This window comes from Cornus florida, unplaced genomic scaffold, assembly GCF_030987335.1.
Source record: "Cornus florida cultivar Cherokee Brave unplaced genomic scaffold, ASM3098733v1 CherokeeBrave_3.0.0_Hap2_Chr10, whole genome shotgun sequence".
Taxonomy (NCBI): Eukaryota; Viridiplantae; Streptophyta; class Magnoliopsida; order Cornales; family Cornaceae; genus Cornus; species Cornus florida.
Genome location: NW_026775580.1, coordinates 41,588,773 through 41,610,298, shown reverse-complemented (window position 1 = coordinate 41,610,298; position 21,526 = coordinate 41,588,773). Strand labels below are relative to the sequence as shown.

General features: G+C 26.7%; 1 pseudogene; it reads left to right on the top strand.

Moving 5' to 3' along the window:
• Positions 1–15,296: 15,296 nt before the first annotated feature.
• LOC132277530 (putative disease resistance protein RGA3) lies at positions 15,297–17,234 on the top strand (annotated as a pseudogene).
• Positions 17,235–21,526: the final 4,292 nt, after the last annotated feature.

The following is a 21,526-nucleotide window of genomic DNA, read 5'->3' as shown; positions in this document are numbered from 1 at the left end:
GCTTGGGGTTAACTCTAGTCCTAAGAGGATGTCTAGCCACTCATGGTAATGCTTTTCCAACCCTCAAGGGCAAACTCCATGGAAGAAATCTACTCCTTGGTTGATGAAGAGCTCCCAAGCTTGTGTCTCTAGCCTTCTCCTCCTTTCTTCCTCCCTAAGAATAGCCTCTATTGTGATGGATCAATCCTCTTCAAAAAGTGTATCATATTCTATATATAGGTAGGTCAAGTAACACACAAAATGAGCTGGGGTCGTGCACAAAATATTCCCCAATGATTGAATAAGGACAGCTTTCAATGAGCTGGAAATTTAACTTTTTTGCATTGGAGGAAGTTCGATCGATCGAACCTTGGACTTGGATCGATCGAACATGGTTGAGATCTATCGAACTGAAGTTGGATCGATCCTCAATGGCGGCGCCTTTTGGGATAAAAACAAATCTGAGATATTTCGAAGATATTTTTGGGAAAAGGACAAAAGTGGTTGGTAGGGTGGTACAACTAGATAAGATCAATCATTTGGATAATGACAAGATAGTTCGATTGATCGAAGAATGATGTTGGATCGATCAAGCTTTTGAGATCTCTGAAAATGTCATCATGGTTCAGATCCATCTTGAAGTGCTGAGATCGATCATGTTGGATCGATCGAACTTTGATTTGAGATCGATCGAAGATATTGAATTCCACCTTTTGCTTTCTTTTGCTTCCACTTGACTTCTTTCTTTGATTCATCCCAGAATTGCTTCATTTCTGCTCTTATTTGGCTGAGTTAGCTTATTTTCGGGATAAGTGCCTGAAAATAGAAATAACACGAAATCAATCTAAAACGGTAAAGTAAGATAGATAAAGGTACTAGAATGCCTAAGCTTAAGGGGTTTAAATACGCACTTTTCAGCGCTCATCAGTGAGTGCAATGTGGCCAAGTTCTAAATTTATAAATACCATTACTACCTCTAACTAAAAATATAGCTAAGGTGAGTAGGGATCGTCCCTAGGGATTTTTAGGCGTACTTGTAATGGAAACAATGTATAGGGTTAGTAGGTCGAGTGATCAAGAGATGGTGTGTTTGGTTGAGTAGACTACAAATTAAACTAAATAAGTTCAATGTAACACAAGCAATTTAGATGAAATTTAGAGAAATCAAGAGAGTGAGCTCTTGGGGTCTAGAGATCACCACTAAGCATCACCATTCTAGACATTCAATGCATAATTAATGAGGGGAAACATGTGTAGCAATTTGAGAGTGTGTGATTGATTGTTTCAACAAGTATGGATGACCAATTAAGCATATATTATCTAAGCAATCTAGTGAATAGCACAATACATCAAATTAAGCCATTAATCCTTCTTTTAAGCTCACAATCCAAACACATCACATAGTTAGAGAATAATACTACTTGCAGTCGTAAGCATAGAACATCAAACAATAAACCTGGATTGTCCTCCCATTTAACAACTAAGGCAACTACACTACAACTAAGCTAAGGGCATTAAAATTAAACTAAAAAAACTATGGGAGAGGCACAACCTATCAAGACATGAGTATGAACCATCAAATAAATCACAATAGTATTCTATTAAGCACTATGCCTTGACAATCTCTAGATCCATAGTATCAACACACATAGACATGCATCAATAACACAAAAACTAGAGATAAACACATGAACATCTATTCTAGCATACATAGACATATGGATAGAATGAAATGATCAATTGGAAATATTAAATCACACAAATCATTGAATAAACAAGATTCATATATATAATAAATGTCAAGACAAGATTACAATACAAATCCCCTCAAAATACAAAGCATTAGAGTCTAGAATGCATGCTTAGGGCTAACTCTAGCCCCAAGAAGATATTTAGCCACTCATTGAAGTAGTTCTCCAACCCTTAAGGGCTATCTCCATGGTAGAAATAACCTTCTTCTTGATGGAAACCCTAGAAGAATAGAAGAACTCCCAAAGATGTGTAAAAGCTCCCTCTCTAGTCTTTAGCCTCCTCTCCAAGATATGAGATATATTATCTCCTATGAGTTATGATGGTATATAATGTAAAAGAGGGTTAAAATCCTTATATAGGAGGCTCAAGTGTCACACCCAATGGTCTGGATTCGTGCACTATGGTCCTTGAATTGATTGCACCATGAGCCAACTTTTAATGAGCTGGAACTTATTTTTTTCGGACTTGAGGAGGTTCGATCGATCGAACTGTCTTGAGATCGATTGAACATTGCTGAGATCCATCGAATACTACAGAGATCGATTATTCTTGGCGGCGCCTTTTTGAATAAAGACAAATCTTTGAGATATTTTGGGATATTTTGGGAAAGAGACAAAAGTGGTAGGTGGGGTGGTAGGTGAGGATACGATCGAATATTTTCGATCGATTGAAGAAAGGTTGGATCGATCGAAGATGATGAGATCTTTTGGATAAGGATAAAGGCTTGGATCCATCTTGAAATATCTAGATCGATCTTTCTCTGATCGATCGAAGGAATGTTAGATCGATCGAACTTGTTGATTTTCCATACTTTGTTTCATTCTGCTTCCACTTTGTTCTTTTCTTCCATTCAACTTGAGATTGCTTCTTTTAGGCTCTTATTTGGCTGAATTAACTTATTTTGGGGATAAGTGCCTGAAAAGGGCAATAACACGAAATTAGTCTAAAACGAGAAAGTAAGATAGATAAAGATCCTAGAATACCTAAGCTTAAGGGGTTTAAATGCGCACTTTTCGGTGCTCATCAATCTCTTTGAAGGCGGCGATCGATAATTTATTTGTTAGACACGTCTTTAGCATTTCTAGATTGCGCGGGCATGGTTATGATATGGCTAGTAATATGTGAGGTGCGTTAAATGGTCACAAAACTCTTATCTTGAAGGAGAATGAATGTGCTTTTTACATTCATTGCTTTGCCCATCAACTTCAATTGGCTCTTGTGGGTGTGGCAAGAAAACATGAAAATGTTGTTTCTCTCTTGCTTTTTGTTGCTAATGTTGTTAATGTAGTTGGGGGTTCATGTAAACGTCGTGATATTCTTCGAGATCAGCAAATATTCATAGTTGTCAATGCGCTCGACAATGGTGAGCTTTTAAGTGGGCAAGGCTTAAATCTAAACACTTCTCTTAAACGGTCTAGTGATACATATTGGGGTTCACACTATGACAATTTGATTAGCGTGATCACCATATTTTCAGCCAATTTTAACGGATGTGTCTTCTGAACAAAAGTTTGAAGTAAATCTTCTATTGTAAAACATACAATCCTTTAAATTCATATTTAGTTTACATATGATGAGAGTTATTTTGGGAGTTACAAATGAATTGTCGAAGGCACTTTAAAGGAAAGATCAAGAGATTGTGATTACTATGTCATATGTCAAAGTATGCAAGAACCAATTGCAAAGGATAAGGGAGAGTGGATGGTACTCTTTACTTGATGAGGCTTTTTCTTTTTGTTTCAAACATGGCATTCCCATTCCAAATATGGATGATCCATTTTCAGCTCGAGGAAGACCACGACGTAATGCTTATGAAAGGTTAAATTTGCATCATTATCATGTTGAGTTGTTTTATGCCGTCATAGACATGCAACTTCAAGAGCTAAATAATCATTTTACTGAAATGAATACTGAGTTGTTGCTTTATGTGGCATGTTTGTGTCCAGATGATTCATTTTCTACTTTTGAGAAGCAAAAAATAATCCGCCTTGCTAAAAATTTTCCAAAAGAATTTTCTCCAAATACTCTGATAGAACTTGGTGATCAACTTAATAATTATATTGCGGATGTGGGCTCTAGAAGCGAGTTTGAAGGATTAAAAGGGATTAGTGATCTTGCAAAAAATATGGTTGAGACCAAAAGGGACAAAATGTATTCACTAATTTATTTGCTTGTGACATTGGCATTAATCCTTTTAGTTGCAACTGCCACGGTAGAGAGGGTTTTTTCTGCTATGAAAATCGTGAAGAATAGATTGCGCAACAAGATGGGGGATGAATGGATGAGTGATAGTTTAGTAGTTTATATTGAAAAAGATATATCTATTGGCATAGATAATGAAGTTATCATATGGCGTTTTCAGAAGAATTGAAAAGTCATCAAGGACAATTGTAAATGTACTCAAAAGAATTATCAATGAACGTTTAATTTATTTTTGCTTATTAGAATGGTTTCAAATTTTTTTTTTTAATCTTATTGTTGTTAAAGGTCGTCCCCCCTCACATTGATTTCTGGGTCCGTCCCTATTTGAAACCCAATTAGAACCTCTCGACACCCTCACACTCTTCATCGGAACCCTAATTCGGCCAGCGACACACCCCTTTTTTATCTTCACATTCCTCGTCTAATTTGATGGTTTAGATTGAGACTCAATTGCTTGTTTCGGCAAACCCAAATCGAGAGCATCAATTGTCTAACGTTTGTTAATGCAAAATCTCGCGGTGGGGTTCAACAATTCATCGATGTGCTCACTCTGTCCTCTTTGTGTCTCTTTGTGGTTCTTTTATTTCTGCCAATTGCCATGGACACCGATCATTTCTTTTGTTTTCTCTCTCCGCTCTTTTCTTTCCTTCTCTCTTTAAGCTTTTTTTTCTCTCTCTATTTTATTTAGTTGGCTTTAGAAACCCTTGAATTGACGGCCATCACACATTCCAGCAATTTGGAGGAAGAGCCACCATCGAAGTTGTTGTAATTGAATTGCTAGGGTTTGCGTATGATCCATTAAATCTAGAGAGAGAGAGGCGTGTATGTGTATGTGTGTATATATATACAAGTCTTATCTTTAGAGCCCTGTTGTCACAATTTAATTTGCTTTTGAGATTGTACTTTACACATCACCAAGTTAAGTTTATAAAGCCTTGAACGATGTCGCATTATAAAAGGGTAACATTGTCTTTTGGATTTTCAAGTTAAGTTAAGGTGAGGTGACGGGGTAAATTGCAACAAAAATATAGTTCAGGGGGTTTTTTTTGTAGTTCCGGGGGTTTTTTGAAATACCCTAATAGTTCAGGGTTTTTTTTTTTTTTTTTTTTTTTTTTTTTTTTTTTTTTTTTTTTGCATTTTATCCTTTTCTTTGTTTTGATGACTAGTGTTATTATTTCTTTTCTTTTTTTTCTCATGTTTGATCTATTTATTATCGTATAATAATATCTAACAGGGTAGCATGGTCTTTTGGATTTTCTAGTACCGGAAGATGAGCTGGCAGGGTAAATTGCAACAAAAATATAGTTCATGGGGTTTTTTTTTTTTTTTTTTTGGTAGTTCCAAGGGGTTTCATGCAATACCCTAATAGTTCAGGGTTTTTTTTTTTTTTTTTGGTTTGCATTTTACCCTAAATATTATTTAGAAAAAAAAATGAATAAATATTAATACTATCATTTTTTTTTTTGGTGACTAGTGTTATTATTTATTTTCTTTTTTCTCATGTTTGATCTATTTATTATCATATAATAATATCTAATTTTAAAGGGCTTACTCCAGTCAAATGTTTAATTTAATTTGATTAGAGCATTATTTAAAATTTTGACTTATTTTATTTAATTCAAAATTAAAAAAATTAGGTACAAATTGAATTTGATTATATAATAAGTTTAATCAAATTTGTATTAAAACCATGGTTCATTGTATCATCCGATATGCGATATATCGGCCAATTTTATATTGACTTTATTAGAATCCGTTATATTATGATCGCGATTGCGACCATAACTAATACCGCGAACTATGATTGAAGCCGATCACTCAACCAAACCCAATAACACACCAACAACATAATAAAATTAAAGGGTGATCGTGGACTCCAATCTTTGGACCCGAAAGTGAGATGGGATGAGAATTTAAAGTCACTTTTGATGGAAAAAAAAAAAAAAAAAACTAGACTGTAACACTAATGCGTGATAGGTTGATAGCTAATGCAATAAATATATTTGGCTTTATGCATTCCACCGCCGAACGGTGAATGCACCGAATCAGCTGTCTGAAATCTAAATTTAAAATAAATCTACTATAATCCTAAATTCAAGACACTAATTAAATATTTCTAAACATAAGGCCTACAATACAAATTCATAATGGAAGAAGACTAAAGAGGTCAATCCAATAAAAAAAACTGGCCCCTAATGAGTACTCACTCATATCAAAATTATCTCAACAACCCTTTTTTTTATTTTTTATTTTTTATTTTTTATGTCTAGTGTGAAAGTTCTTCACTTTCAACTGTAAATTTTATTATTAAAATGGTGAAATTTTACTTATTTATATTTGTCTATAAAAAAAATAGTAAAGTGAACTTCTAATAAAAAATAAAAATAAAATAGGTAAAGTGCAAAAAATCTCAATACCATCCATATAGTATTGAGATTTTAAAATTCCAATACTATCGATTTGGTGCAAATACTCCCCTTAGACTTAAAATGACTGTAATACTATCATGCCAGTAGAATAAATTAATAAATAAAAATGCAGGCCATGTAAAATGATCATTTTGTACAATTTCCATCAATATATATATATATATATATATATATATATATATATATATATATATATATATATATATATTAAGCTTTATGTTCATACAAATCCTAAAGCGAGAATAATACTTTATTTAAAAAAAGTAAAACAAAAACAAAATCACAATGTTGGTACATGGAGTTGGTGTTCATTTATTTCTTTATTTATTTCTTATTATAATTATTATTTTGTAACAAATAATCAAATCACACGTTAATTACTTTGAACTTTAGGATGATTTGTAAACTCCGAATGATGTATGTGCAATCACCCGTAAATCATACATATTATTTAGGCTTAATTGTTTTTACGCCTTGTGAGAATTGAACCCAAAACCTTTTTTTATTTTATTTTTTTTCCATTACAACATGGACTATTTTAAGAGGGTTATATATATATATATACACTAGGAAAAGGTACGTGCAATGCACATGATAATTGTTTTATAACTTATTAAAATTTTCTTTTCATTTATTTTTTAATCATTTTATAAAAATAATTTTATTGTATTTAAATATATCCTTGTCTAATTAAATTTTCTTTTATTAAAAAACTCATAATAAATAGATAAATACAGAGATTATATGCGATAGAGTTCTCTTTTTATATTAATTAAAAAATATTTTTTACATTAAAAAATAAATACTAAAATGCTAAAACTTTTTACACTTTTATATTTTATTTATATTTATATGTATTATTATATATTTTAACTTATTAAAATTTTATTTTCATATATTTTTTAATTATTTTATAAAAATTATTTTATTGAATTTAAATATATCCTTGTCTAATTAAATTTTCTTTTATTAAAAAAAATCATAATAAATAGATAAATACAGAGATTATATGCGATAGAGTTATCTTTTTATATTAATTAATAAATATTTTTTACATTATAAAATAAATACTAAAATGCTAAAACTCTTTACACTTTTATATTTTATTTATATTTATATGTATTATTATATATTTTATTTAAATATATCCTTCTATAATGTGATAGAGTTTTATAGAAAATAAAATAGGTAATTTGTGGTAGAGTTTTATAGAATAATTTTTCACAGAGTTTTGCAGAAAATAAAATAGGTAATTTCTGCTAGAGTTTTATAGAAATTATTTTATTTTTTAAAAATATATTCTTATCTAATTATATTTTCTTTTATTAAAAAACTCATAATAAATAGATAAATATTTGTTATATGTGATAGAGTTTTAATGAAAATAAATTAGTTAATTTGTGTTAATTTTAGGTAATTTGTGTTAGTGTTTTATAGAAACGCTTTTAATATATCTCTGTCTAATGTAATAGAGTTTGAGGTAAAATTTTATAAAAATTATTTATTTTCTTTAAATAAATATATCCTTGTCTAATTTTATTTTCTTTTACTAAAAAACTAAAAATAAAAGGTAATTTGTGTTGCAGTTTTAGAAAATTTATTTTACTTTTTATATCAATTAATAAATAATTTTTATATTAATAATTCTTGTCTAATTATATTTTCTTTTACTAAAAATTCAGAATAAATAAATAAATAGGTAATTGTGTTAGATTTTATATAAAAACTCATTTAAAAATTCTGTTTAAATCAATTAATAAATATTTTTTTATGTTAATAATTCTTGTCTAATTAAATTTTCTTTTATTAAAAAACTCATAATAAATAGATAAATAAGTAAATTATGTTAGATTTTTATAGAAACTTTTTTAAGACCTCTTTTTTATATAAATTAATAAATATTTTTTAAAATTAATAATAGTGTATAATTAGATTTTCTTTTATAAAAAAAAACATAATAAATAGATAAATAAATAATTTGTGTTAGAGTTATATAGAAACTCTTTAAATACATCTTTGTCTAATATGATTGAGTTTTATTAGAAAAAAACATAGGTAGTGAAGGAGTTTTATAGAAATTATTTTATTTTATTCAAATATATCGTTGTCTAATTAGATTTTCTTTTATTAAAAAATCTTAATACAAGGTAATTTGTAATAGAATTTTAGAAAAATTATTTTCTTTTATATATCAATTAATAAATATTTTTTTTATATTAATAACTCTTGTCTAACTAGATTTTCTTTTATTAAAAAAAAAACTCAAAATAATAAATAGATAAATAGGTAATTTGTGTTAGAGTTTTATAGAAACTCTTTAAATATATATTTGTCTACTTTGATTGAGTTTTATTGGAAAAAAAAAAGGTAATTTTTTATAGAGTTTTATAGAAATTATTTTATTTTCTTTAAATATATCCTTATCTAATTAGATTTCCTTTTATTAAAAAATCATAATAAAAGGTAATTTGTGATTAGATTTTAGAAAAATAATTTTATTTTTTATATCAATTAATAAATATTATTTACATTAAAATTCTTATCTAGTCCAATTAGATTTTCTTTTATTAAAAAACTTATAATAAATAAATAAATAGGTAATTTGTGTTAGAATTTAATAGAAACTCTTTTTATATCAATTAATAAATATTTTTTATATTAAAATTTCTTCTCTAATTAGATTTCTTTTTATTAAAAAACCCATAATAAATAGATAAATAGGTAATTTGTGTTATAGTTTTATAGAAACTCTTTTAAAATATCTTTTTAGATCAAATAATAAATAATTTTTTATATTAATAAAAATTGTCTAATTAGATTTTATTTTATTTAAAAAGTCTTAATAAATATATAAATAGGTAATTTGTGTTAGAATTTTATAAATCTCTTTAAATATTATATCTTTGCCTACTGCGATAGAGTTTTATTACAAATAAAATATGTAATTTATGATTGAGTTTTATATAAATTATTTTATTTTCTTTACATATATCTTTGTCAAATTAGATTTAATTTTATTAAGAAACTCATAATAGACGTTAATTTATGGTAAAGTTTTAGAAAAGTTATTTTATTTTATATATAAATTAATAAATATTTTTTATATTAATAATTCTTGTGTAATTAGATTTTCTTTTATAAAAAAATTCATAACAATAAATAGATAAATAGGTTAATTTAAATTTTATTAGATAGATTTTAGAGTTTGATAGAGTTTTTATTTTTTAATTTTATAAAAGCTCTTTTCATATCAATTAATAAATATATATATTTTTATATAAATAGATACTTAGATACGGAAACTCTTTGCACATTTAATAATACTATAGAAAAAACGTTTTTATATCAATTAATAAATATATTTTTATATAAATAAATAAATAATAAAACATTTTGGCAGAGCATCTGTGTTTTATTCTGAAAATTAGATTTTCTTTTATTTAAAAATTCATACTAATAAATAGATAAATAGGTTAATTTGAATTTTATTAGGTAGATTTTAGAGTTTAATAGAGTTTTTTTTTTTTTTTTTTTATAAAAACTTTTTTCATATCAATTAATAAATATTTTTTTAGATAAATAAATAAATACTGAAATATTGAAACTCTTTGCACATTTAATAAATATTTTTTATATAAATAAATAAATACTGAAACTTTAGATTTTTTAATTAAAAATTCATAATAATATATAGATAAGTAGGTTAATTTGAATTTTATTAGGAAGATTTTTGAATTTTTTAGATTTTTTATTTTTAGTTTTTTTTTATATATATAAAAACTCTTTTCATATCAATTAATAAATATATTTTATATAAATAAATAAATATTAAAACTCATTGTTGGAGCTTCTGTAATTCTGGGTCTATGCCTTTGAATTACTCTCTTTATATCAATTAATAAATATTTTATAATAAATAAATAAATAGGTAATTTGTGTTAGAGTTTAATGAAAACTCTTTTAAGAACTCATTTTATATCAATTGATAAATATTTTTTGTATAAATATTTCTTCACTAATTTGATTTCTTTCTATTAAAAAACTCATAATAAATAGATAAATAGGTAATTTGTGTTAGAGTTTTATAAAAACTCATTGAAAACCTCTTTTTATATTAATTAATAAATAATTTTCTATATTCATAATATTTGTCTAATTAGATTTTCTTTTATGAAAAACTCATAATAAAAGCTAATATGTGGTAGAGTTAAAAAAAAAAAAAAATCGATAATTTGTGATAGAGTTTTATAGAAATTATTTTATTTTCTTTAAATATATCCTTGTCTAATTTAATTTCATTTTTTTAAAAACTCGTAATAAAAACTAAGTTGTGGTAGAGTTTTAGAAAACTTAATTTACTTTTTATACAAATTAATAATTATTTTTTATATAAAATATTCTTGTCTAATTAGATTTTCTTTTATTAAAAAATTCATAAAGTTAAATTGAAAAATAAGTTAATTTGAATTTTATTAGGTAAATTTTAGAGTTAGGTAATTTGTGATAGAATTTATAGAAAAATTTTATTTTCATTAAATGTATTATTGTTTAGTTATATTTTTTTTATTAATAGAGTTAGCTAATTTGTGATAGATTTTACAGAAAATTTTATTTTTCATTAAATATATTATTATTTAATTATATTATTTTATTAAAAAAACTCATAATAAATAGATAGATAGGTAATACGTGTTAGAGTTTTGTAGAAAATATTTTTAAAACTCTTTTTATATGAATTAATAAATATTTTTATATTTTAATAATTCTTGTCTAATTAGATTAGCTGTTATTAGAAAAACTCATAATAAAAGTTAATTTATGGAAGAATTTTAGAAAAATTATTTTATTTTTTTATATCAATTAATTTTATTTTTTTATATTAATAATTCTTGTCTAATTAGATTATCTTTTATTAAAAAACTTATAATAAATAAATAAATTGTTAATTTGTTTTAGAGTGTAATATAAACTCTTTTAAAAACTCTATTTATATCAAATAATAAATATTTTATATTTTAATAATTCTTGTCAAAGTAGATTTACTTTTATAAAAAAAAACCCATCATAAATAGATGAATATGTAATTTGTGTTAGAGTTTTATAGAAACTGTTTTAAAACCACTTTTTACATCAATTAAGAAATATATTTTTTATATTAATAATAGTTGTCTAATAAGATTTCCTTTTGTTAAAAAATTCAAAAGAAATAGATAATTTGTGTTAGAGTTTTATAAAAACTTTTTAAATATATCTTTGTCTTGTGTGATAGAGATTTATTGAAAATAAAATAGGTAATTTGTGATAGAGTTTTATAGAAATTATTTTATTTTATACATCAATTAATAAATATTTTTTATATTAATAATTCTTGTCTTATTAGATTTTATTTTATTAAAAAATTCATAATAATAAATAGATAAATAGGTTAATTTAAATTTTATTATGCAGATTTTAGTGTTTTATAGAGAGTTTTTTTTTTTTTTTTTTTTTTTTAAATAAATAAATAATGAAATTAAACTCTTTTTATTTCAATTAATAAATATTTTTTTATATGAATAAATAAATACTAAAACTCTTTGGCGGAGTTTTTGTATTTTACTCTGAAATTCTGAATTTCTAGAATTCTCAATTTTCTGTACCCCTTCCTCATTCCTCCATGCCTCTATTTATAGGCTTCTTGGATTAACAGAATGATGACATGCGTCCTTTTCTGATAATGACATAATCATAACTAGGCTGGGCCGGTTATATTGTGATAATTATTCATAAAAAATAACTATTCTTTTTATATTGAACTAAAAATAAGTGTTTTATATAGAATGTGATTGATTTTTTAGGTAATTTTTTAATTAAAAAATATTTTTTATTTTAATAATTTTTGTCTAATTAGATTTACTTTTATAAAAAAATTCATAATAAATAGATAAATAAGTAATTTGTGTTTGAGTTTTATAGAAACTCATTTAAAACCTCTTTTTATATCCATTAATAAATATTTTTTTATATTAATAATATTTATTTAATTAGATTTCCTTTTATTAAAAAACTCATAATAAATAGATAAATTGGTAATTTGTATTTGAGTTTTTTAGAAATTCTTTAAATATATTTTTGTCTAGTGTGATAGAATTTTATTGAAGATAAAATAGGAAATTTGTGATAGAGTTTTATAGAAATTATTTTATTTTCTTGAAATATATTCTTGTCTAATTAGATTTAATTTTATTAAGAAACTTATAATAAAACGTAATTTGTGGTAAATTTTTTAAAAAATTATTTTCTTTTATATATTAATTAATAAATATTTTTGATATTAATAATTCTTGTTTAATTAAATTTTCTTTTATTAAAGAATTCATATTAATAAATAGATAAATAGGTTAATATAAATTTTATTTTGTAGATTTTAGTGTTTTAAATATTTTTTTATTAAGTAAATAAATACTTAAATACTTAAACTCTTTACACATCTAATAATAGTATAGATAAAAACTCTTTTTATATCAATTAATAATTTTTTTTATATAAATAAATATTAAAATACTAAAACTCTTTGGTAGAGTTTCTGTATTTTACTCTAGAATTCTGGAAATCTAGAATTCTCAATTTTTGTACCCTTCGTTCTTTCTCCATGCCTCTAATTATAGGCTTCTTGGATTAATAGGATGATGACATGTGTCCTTTTCTGATAATGACATAATCATAACTGGGCCGGGCCGGTATTGTGATAATTATCCATAAAAAATAATTATGCTTTTATATTGAACTAAAAATAAGAGTTTTATGTAGAATGTGATTAATTTTATTAGGTAATTTTCAGAGTTTTATAGAAACTATTTTTAAAAAAATTATTTTTATATCAATTAATAGATTTTTTTTTTCTATATAAATAAATAAGTACTGAAATACTAAATACTGAAACACTGAAACACTTTGCACATTTAAAGGATGTGATTGATTTTTTTAGATAATTTTTTTATTAATAAATATTTTTTATTTTAATAATTCTTGTCTAATTATATTTACTTTTATTAAAAAAACTCATAATAAATAGATAAATAAGTAATTTATGTTAGAGTTTTACAGAAACTCTTTTAAAATATCTTTTTATATCAATTAATAAATATTTTTTTATATTAATAATATTTATCTAATTAGACTTTCTTTTATTAAAAAACTCATAATAAATAGATAAATAGATTATTTGTATTAGATTTTTATAGAAACTCTTTAAATATATTTTTGTCTAGTGTGATAGAGTTTTATTGAAAATAAAATAGGTAATTTGTGATTGAGTTTTATAGAAATTATTTTATTTTTTTAAAAATATATCCTTGTCTAATTAGATTTAATTTTATTAAGAAACTCATAATAAAAGGTAATTTGTGGTAAATTTTTAGAAAAATTATTTTGTTTTATATATTAATTACTATATATTTTTTATATTAATAATTCTTGTCTAATTAGATTTTCTTTTATTAAAGAATTCATAATAATAAATAGATAAATAGGTTTATTTAAATTTTATTTTGTAGATTTTAGTGTTGTAAATATTTTTTTATTAAATAAATAAATACTTAAGTACTGAAACTCTTTACACATCTAATAATAGTATAGATAAAAATTCTTTTTATGTCAATTGATAAATATTTTTTTTTATATAAATAAATACTAAAATACTAAAACTCTTTGGTAGAGTTTCTGTATTTTACTCTGGAATTTTGGAAATTTAGAATTCTCAATTTCTGTACCCCTTCCTTCTTTCTCCATGACTCCATTTATAGGCTTCTTGGATTAATATGATGATGACATGTGTCCTTTTCTGATAATGGCATAATCATAACTGGGCCGGACCGGTTACATTGTGATAATTATCCATAAAAAATAACTATTCTTTTTATATTAAACTAAAAATAAGAGTTTTATATAAAATGTGATTGATTTTATTAGGTAATTTTTTGAGTTTTATAGAAACTATTTTTATATCAATTAATAGATTTTTTTTATATAAATAAAAAAATACTGAAATACTGAAACACTTTACACATTTAATAATAGTATAGATATATATAATCAATAACGAATATAATTACCCCATGCACATCACAGTTAAGTGGGACATTGAAAGAAAATTTTTTACTTGGGGTAAAATAAATGATTCTGAGGCCTCATAACAAGCTGCTTTAACTCACAAAAAATAAATTAGTAAAATATACATTGACAAAAAACAAGGAATAACACTAATCTTTTTTTTTTTTTTTTTTTGGAATGGTTGGTAATGGGGAGAGAGAGAGAGATAAGAGAGAAGAGGGAGGGCGTACAGGAAAATGGGTTGGGAGAAGGAATTACACACATTATGTGAGGGGCAAAATGGGAAGAAATAAGGGCAAAATCTGATTTTAGTATAAACTTTTTTGCCAAAAAGTGATCAGATGGGGTTATTTATACATTTTTCTTTTTGAAAAACAGGGATTGATATGCACTTTTTTTTTTTATTTAAAAAAAAAATGGACTAACAGTGCTCACGTTTGAACAGGAGGAAAACATTGCCTACAAAACCTATATTATATGAGTTTTTCGCACTTTACCCAAATAAAATTTTGTCATTTAAAATCATTATAATAATAAAGTTTATGGTGTTTAAATCCATAAAAATAATTAAATTCATCATTAAAATTCTTCAAAATAAATATGATAAAATTACACCAGAAAGAACCTAAAAAAAAAAAAAGAGTTCCTTGGAGTAATTGCTTAGTAAAGAAATAATCAAATTTTCGTTGGTGGGGAATATTGCTAGGTCCCTCCAGCCAATTAGTCATGTTTTGAAAAAGCTTCTTTAATACAACTTCTCGTTTTTTATCTCTTTGTTTTCTAAAGTAAGAACATCAATGGAAAATGAAGTCACAATTTCATAATAATATCTTCTTTGCACCAATGGCATTATCTTCTTTGCAACTGCCAAGAGCAATGGCAATATCTTCTTTGCAACTACCAAGAGCAGTGATAGCATCACCTGGATGGACTTGCTAGCTAGGTAACTCATATAATGTGATTGGATAAATACACAGCTAATTGATTGGTGGTGATATATCTAGGTCCTCCACAGGTGACAGCTTATTTTATTCACTAGGAACAATAATACTAGTACCTTTCAAAAAAAAAAAAAAAAAAAAAAAAAGAAAAAAAAAAACAATAATAATAGTACTACTTTCTTCTTTCCAAGTTCCAACTTACCATTTGCATTTTGAAAGCACATACAACTCTTTCATCTCATCACCTAAGCACTTCTTCAAGTTGTTCTTGACAATTTGAACTCTGATCCAAAGGGAGATTGGATTGCTATGGAGCGTTGACAAGGAGATGGAAAATCTTTCTAGCAAACTCTCTACAATCAAGCTGTTCTTGAAGATGCTGAGCTCAAGCAACTGCAAGACAAGCCAATCGAAATTTGGTTGCGAAAGCTCAAACAAGCTGTTTATGATTTAGATGATTTCTTGGACGAGTGTGCAACTGAAGCTGCTTAGTCTAAAGGCCAAAAGTTTGGATCTCTTAGTAAGGTACGCCACTGTTTCTTATCTTGTTATTCTCCTCTAGACAATGTTTTGTTTCGTCACAAGATTGGGAATAAAATGAAGGAAATTAATGAGAAGTTGAATGCAATTGCTGAGGAGCGGAGGAATTTTCATTTGCATGAGGTGGTTGTGGCGAGTCGAGTTGGAATTCCTGAATGGCGCGAAACCAGTTCTGTTTTAATTGAAGAACATGTGTATGGAAGAGAAAATGATAAAGAAAATGTTATCGAACAGTTGGTGATACGCGCAAGAGACTGTCAGGATGTTTCCATACTTCCTATTATTGGTATTGGAGGACGAAAGACGACGCTTGCCCAACAAGTGTTCAATGATGAGAGGGTAATTAAACATTTTGAGCTGAGAATTTGGGTTTGTGTTTCAGAAGATTTTGAAGTAAAGAGGCTCATCAAACTGATAATAGAATTAGTGAGTAGGAAATCTTGTGAAGATTTAAGCTTAGATAATCTCCAAAAACAACTTCAAGATACGTTGATTGGCAAAAGATATTTGGTTGTTTTGGATGACATGTGGAACGAGAATCGACAAAAACGGGAGACTGTAAAATGTGTACTACCATCCGGATCAAAGGGTGCTTCAGTCATTATCACTACTCGTCTCGAAAATGTGGCATCGATTATGGGAACGCTCCCTATATATCGTTTGACGGATTTGTCAGAACATGATTGTTGGTTAGTGTTTAAGCAACAAGCATTTAAAGGCGAGGGTGAAGAACGTCCAAACCTTGTGGCAATCGGGAAGGAGATTGTGAAGAAGTGTGGGGGCGTCGCTTTAGCAGCAAAGGCTCTTGGAATTAAGCTTAATGCGGTTCACAAAATGAAGAAAGTGAGTGGGTTTGTGTTAAAGAAAGCAAAATTTGGAGTTTACCCCAAGATGATGATGAGTACTCCATAATGCATGCAGTAAGATTAAGTTACCGTAATCTTCCATTCAAGTGTAAACAGTGTTTTACTTATTACGTTTGAGTTATAAACGTTGACGTATGTTGTAGCAACGTAAATATATGGTGAGAATGGTTGCAGATTGAATGGTTGGAATGTTATTACAGTTACTTCCTAAAGGATACATAAATTAATCGCAACCATTGACAACCACAGTCACAACTCTTTGAACTATTGCATCTGGTGTTCGTGTCTTGCGACAAAAGACGTCATGTTTCAGATCCTTCCAAAGCTACGTGAATTTGGCTTTGGGTGGAAAGGTGACAATTGACAGTAGGGGAAGTTATTTCAACGATTGAACCAACATGACTTAACCTGAAGAGCCACCAATTCTTTTATAAATAGTCATATAATTCATTTGAAAAGGATGCTCATTTTTCATTCTCTCTCCCTTTCTTAAACCCAACCCAAGTGAGTGTAGGTTCAAGCCATGGTCAAGTGGTCTGAGCCACTTCGGCCCAAAACCAATTTCATTGAGCCATATTAAAATTACTCTGAGCCATTTGATTCTAGTTGCCCCAATTTCATCATTTTTTTATGTATAGATGCATTTCTGAGTTAGAGAGAGTATTACACGGAGAAGGTTTGCCGTATCCACGAGTTTGTAGTACTACTACTGGTGGATGCAGACCATTGTATCCTAGGAGATAGATGTCACTGAGTCCATCAGCACCATAGCGAGACGAATCTGTCTTAAGGACATAGTATCCAATACTAGCCTCGATCCAGGTTCTTTATTTATTATTATTATTTTATTGCTTTAATTTGTATGTTTAATTAATTATCTAGTTGAATATTTAATTAATTATTTTAGCATATTTTAAATATCTTATGACATATTAGTATAGTGTTAGTTATATCCTAAATATCATTTGAAGCATATATATATATATTTTACCAACAATTCCAAGCTCTTCCACATAAATGGACTCCACATCCTTTCCCAAAGCCTGCAAATGCCATTCATTTTTCTTAATATTATTGATTTTCGTTGATACTATAGTTTAAAAGCTTGATGACTTCATATATAATGATGAAAACTCACTTCTTTCAATGCTAATCCAAAGAGTTCAGACTCGAAGATGTCCCTGAATTTAACAGCTTCAATGGGACAATTCTTGACATGAGCAAGCAAGTGTTTTGTAATATTTTCAATCAAAATGTCTCTGTGAACACGGTGTCGCTTCTGATATATTCGTCAGAAATATATGTAAAAATACAATCTATAAACAATAAAATAAAAAAGAAAAAAAAAGAAAAAAAAGAAAAGAGAGTAACAAACACATATATGGAGAATTTCGCAGCACAAATTAACCTGGACATTTGGTCCCAAAATATTTGTGAGTATATGGCGTTTTACATTTTTATGGAACTTATCATAATCACTGGTTGCAACCACGCATTTATCGAAAGTAAGGATCCTCAATGCTTTTGATAACTTTCTTGTTGATATGGATGAAAATCTGGTCACCATGGCTTGAGAAATAAACAGAAACGTTTTGAGTTGCAACCATGCTGCTTTGTTTTCTTTGCATTATATATAATGAGAATATATAAATCATATGAACCAAAAAAAAAAACCATATATTCTCAAGCTAGTTGTTTCCACACAGATGTTAACTAGTTTAAGTTTGAAGGTAGCTGAAAAATAATGCACAAGCATACAACACAAGGATTTAATGTTGTTCTACCAATTATAAGTAGCAACAAGTTTTTTAGAGAGGATTTTAAAAATGAACTCCCCAAGAAGAATCTTTAAAAAGGAAAAATAAATTCCAAAATAATTTAAAATTTGCTACTATCTATTAGCATATATAGGTGTGATAACATAACTTCAAGCATGAAAGTGAACAAGATGAGGAATATTTTAACTATTGTTTATGATATCCTCCCATGGAATATAATGGAATGTAAAGATAAAAGAATTACATTATTATTATTACGTAGCATTATTTATTTATTTTTGGTAATAAAAAATCAACCTACCCGAATTTTTGGAATCGTTCTAATTGCTTACGATTTATTGTGCACTGAAATCGTTCTAATTTTTACTTGAGCTTAAAAACTACTTTAAATTTTTTTTAGAGATTTGAACTCCTAAGCTTCTTTTGTAAAATAAGGATCTGATATCATTATGTCACTAACCTGTTAATAAAAAGAGGAGTGCTAATTGCAGTCTCCACAGTCATTGTTAGGATTTGTTAGTTTTAAATGCATTAATTACTTAATTTCTATTTTCATTGGGTTATACGAATATTACTTTTTTAGATAAAAATATCCTTTTAAATTATGTAGCCTTTCTTCTTCTCTCCTCTTTTAATCGATCCATATGGGGGATGTGTGTGTGTTATAATAACTAATGCTATGTGAATAGATTCTAAAAAATAAGAAAAAAAGTTAGATAGGATAATTCATTTACAAGAGATGGATTCTAAGGAAAAAAAAAGAGCTGAAAAAAAAAAAAAATAGATTCTGAGATTTTAAAAAAATACAAAATTAGTTATATATATATATATATATATATATATATATATATATATATATATATTTCTTTTTACAATTATTTTGGTGAATGAATTATTTTTTTATTTTTTATTTTTAAATCCATTTATACAAGGATAGTCTTAAAAAAATAAAAAACAAAAAAAAAACACACACATATATATATAGACACTAAAATAACTAACTAGTGTTATGTGAATGGAGTGAATGGATTTTTGTTTTTCCTATATATATATATATATATATATATATACATATATATCACGTTCCTATATGGATTGATTAAAAGAGGAGAGAAAAATAAAAGTTAAATAATTTAAAAGGGTATTTTTGTCTAAAAAATTAATATTTGTAGAGTTCTATAAAAATAAAAACTCAAGTAATTAATACATTTAAAACTAACTAATACTAACAACTACTGTCCTTTCACAGGCTGCCATTAACACTCCTCTAATAAAAATATCTTAATTTATAGTTGATACTTATCAATTATATCTGGAAAGCAGGAAGAATCTATCATTATTTCAGAGAAATCAGCGCCAGGCCTAATTTCACATGAAATTTCAGTCTCAGTTATATCAATACACTTTATACATACAGTAAGGCAAATTTTAATCTCTCAACCGCTAAAAATATCTTGTGAGAAGCCACCCCTATAGCGGTTCTCTTCATTTCATCAAACGTCAAAAAGAATAAATGTACCGATGTCCAAAGAGCGGACTCTGTGCGTTCTGACGTCAGAAGAAATATCGTTTGTCGGTAATTGATTCCTTTATTTGTTGCACATTCATTGTATGCATAGAGTAAGTCCACCACCCAACGTTTGACAATAGTGTTTATGTTGGCGCATAATATGTTTCGAATGGGGTACACACGTGTCAATAAATCATAGATATATGTGTCAGGATATACATACAGCTAAAATAAATTTCAGATAGACATCCATACATTATATTGGTATAGTAAACCACAATTTGTAGCTGCTATACTTTTGAATTTTTAAAAATTTGAAGAAAAATATAATCTTTGTACATTTAGAACAGTCTATATGTTTTCTATAAATATTTAGAATTTTTAAATAAAATTTCTTCATTTTTATGAAAGTCAATGTAACAAAGGTGGAGAAAAAAATCAATTTCATGATAGAGAAAAGGTGGCACATTTCATATTTATAACATGAAAAACTAACCTTCTCAGCAGTAATTAATATTCCTTTCCTTCGATTTTTAGAAAATGAAAAGGAGGCGTAATTTCACATAAAATTCTAGAATAAAAATGCAACCTTTGATTTATTGTGCACTGAAAACGTTCTAGAATTACATTATTATTATTACGTAGTATTATTTATTTGTTTTTGGTAACAAAAAAATAACCTATCCGAACTCTTGAATGATTCCCTGATATACAATCAATTTTCCTATGTAAATTAACAGGAGTATTCATTCACTTCTCTCACTCTGCTTACCAAAATCACTGGTGGTGGTAGGAGTAACGATACATAAAAAAGGATAACATAAACAAATGTCAACAATGTGGGTACTTTCTTAGTACTCTCTTCATTCCATAATAGATAGGTACTTTAAAAATTATGACTCATAATAAATGGGTATGACTCACAAAATTAGTTCCTAAAATACCTATCTATTACATGACATAGAGTATTATTTTCCATGCAATGACAAATCAGTCCTCATTGTAGTGAAGTATAGAGCACAGTGATTGACACCGGAGAAGTAAATTAACCAAATTAAAAGGTTCAAAGTGTTGGATATATTCATATGGTAAAAGAGAATTTTTTTTTAAAAAAAAAAACTAAAAAGAATAACATTAGAACACATAAAAGATACCTTTAGGAGAAAGAGCATTTAAACAACAACGGGACCATATGCTCTACTCGAAATCATCATTATTGACTTTCAAGGCGGATTTACTCACCAAGTGGCTTTTGAAATTTAATATGGATCTAAAAAATTTTATACCATTCAAACGATGTCTTTTAGGAGTAGGCATATACTGCGCTGGACATATTAAATTATTAACTGATTTGAATGGTGCAGGTGAATTGGCTAATATAGAGGATTGTATTCAATGTAACGAGAATAGACATTTTATGCATGGGTAGTAAATAATA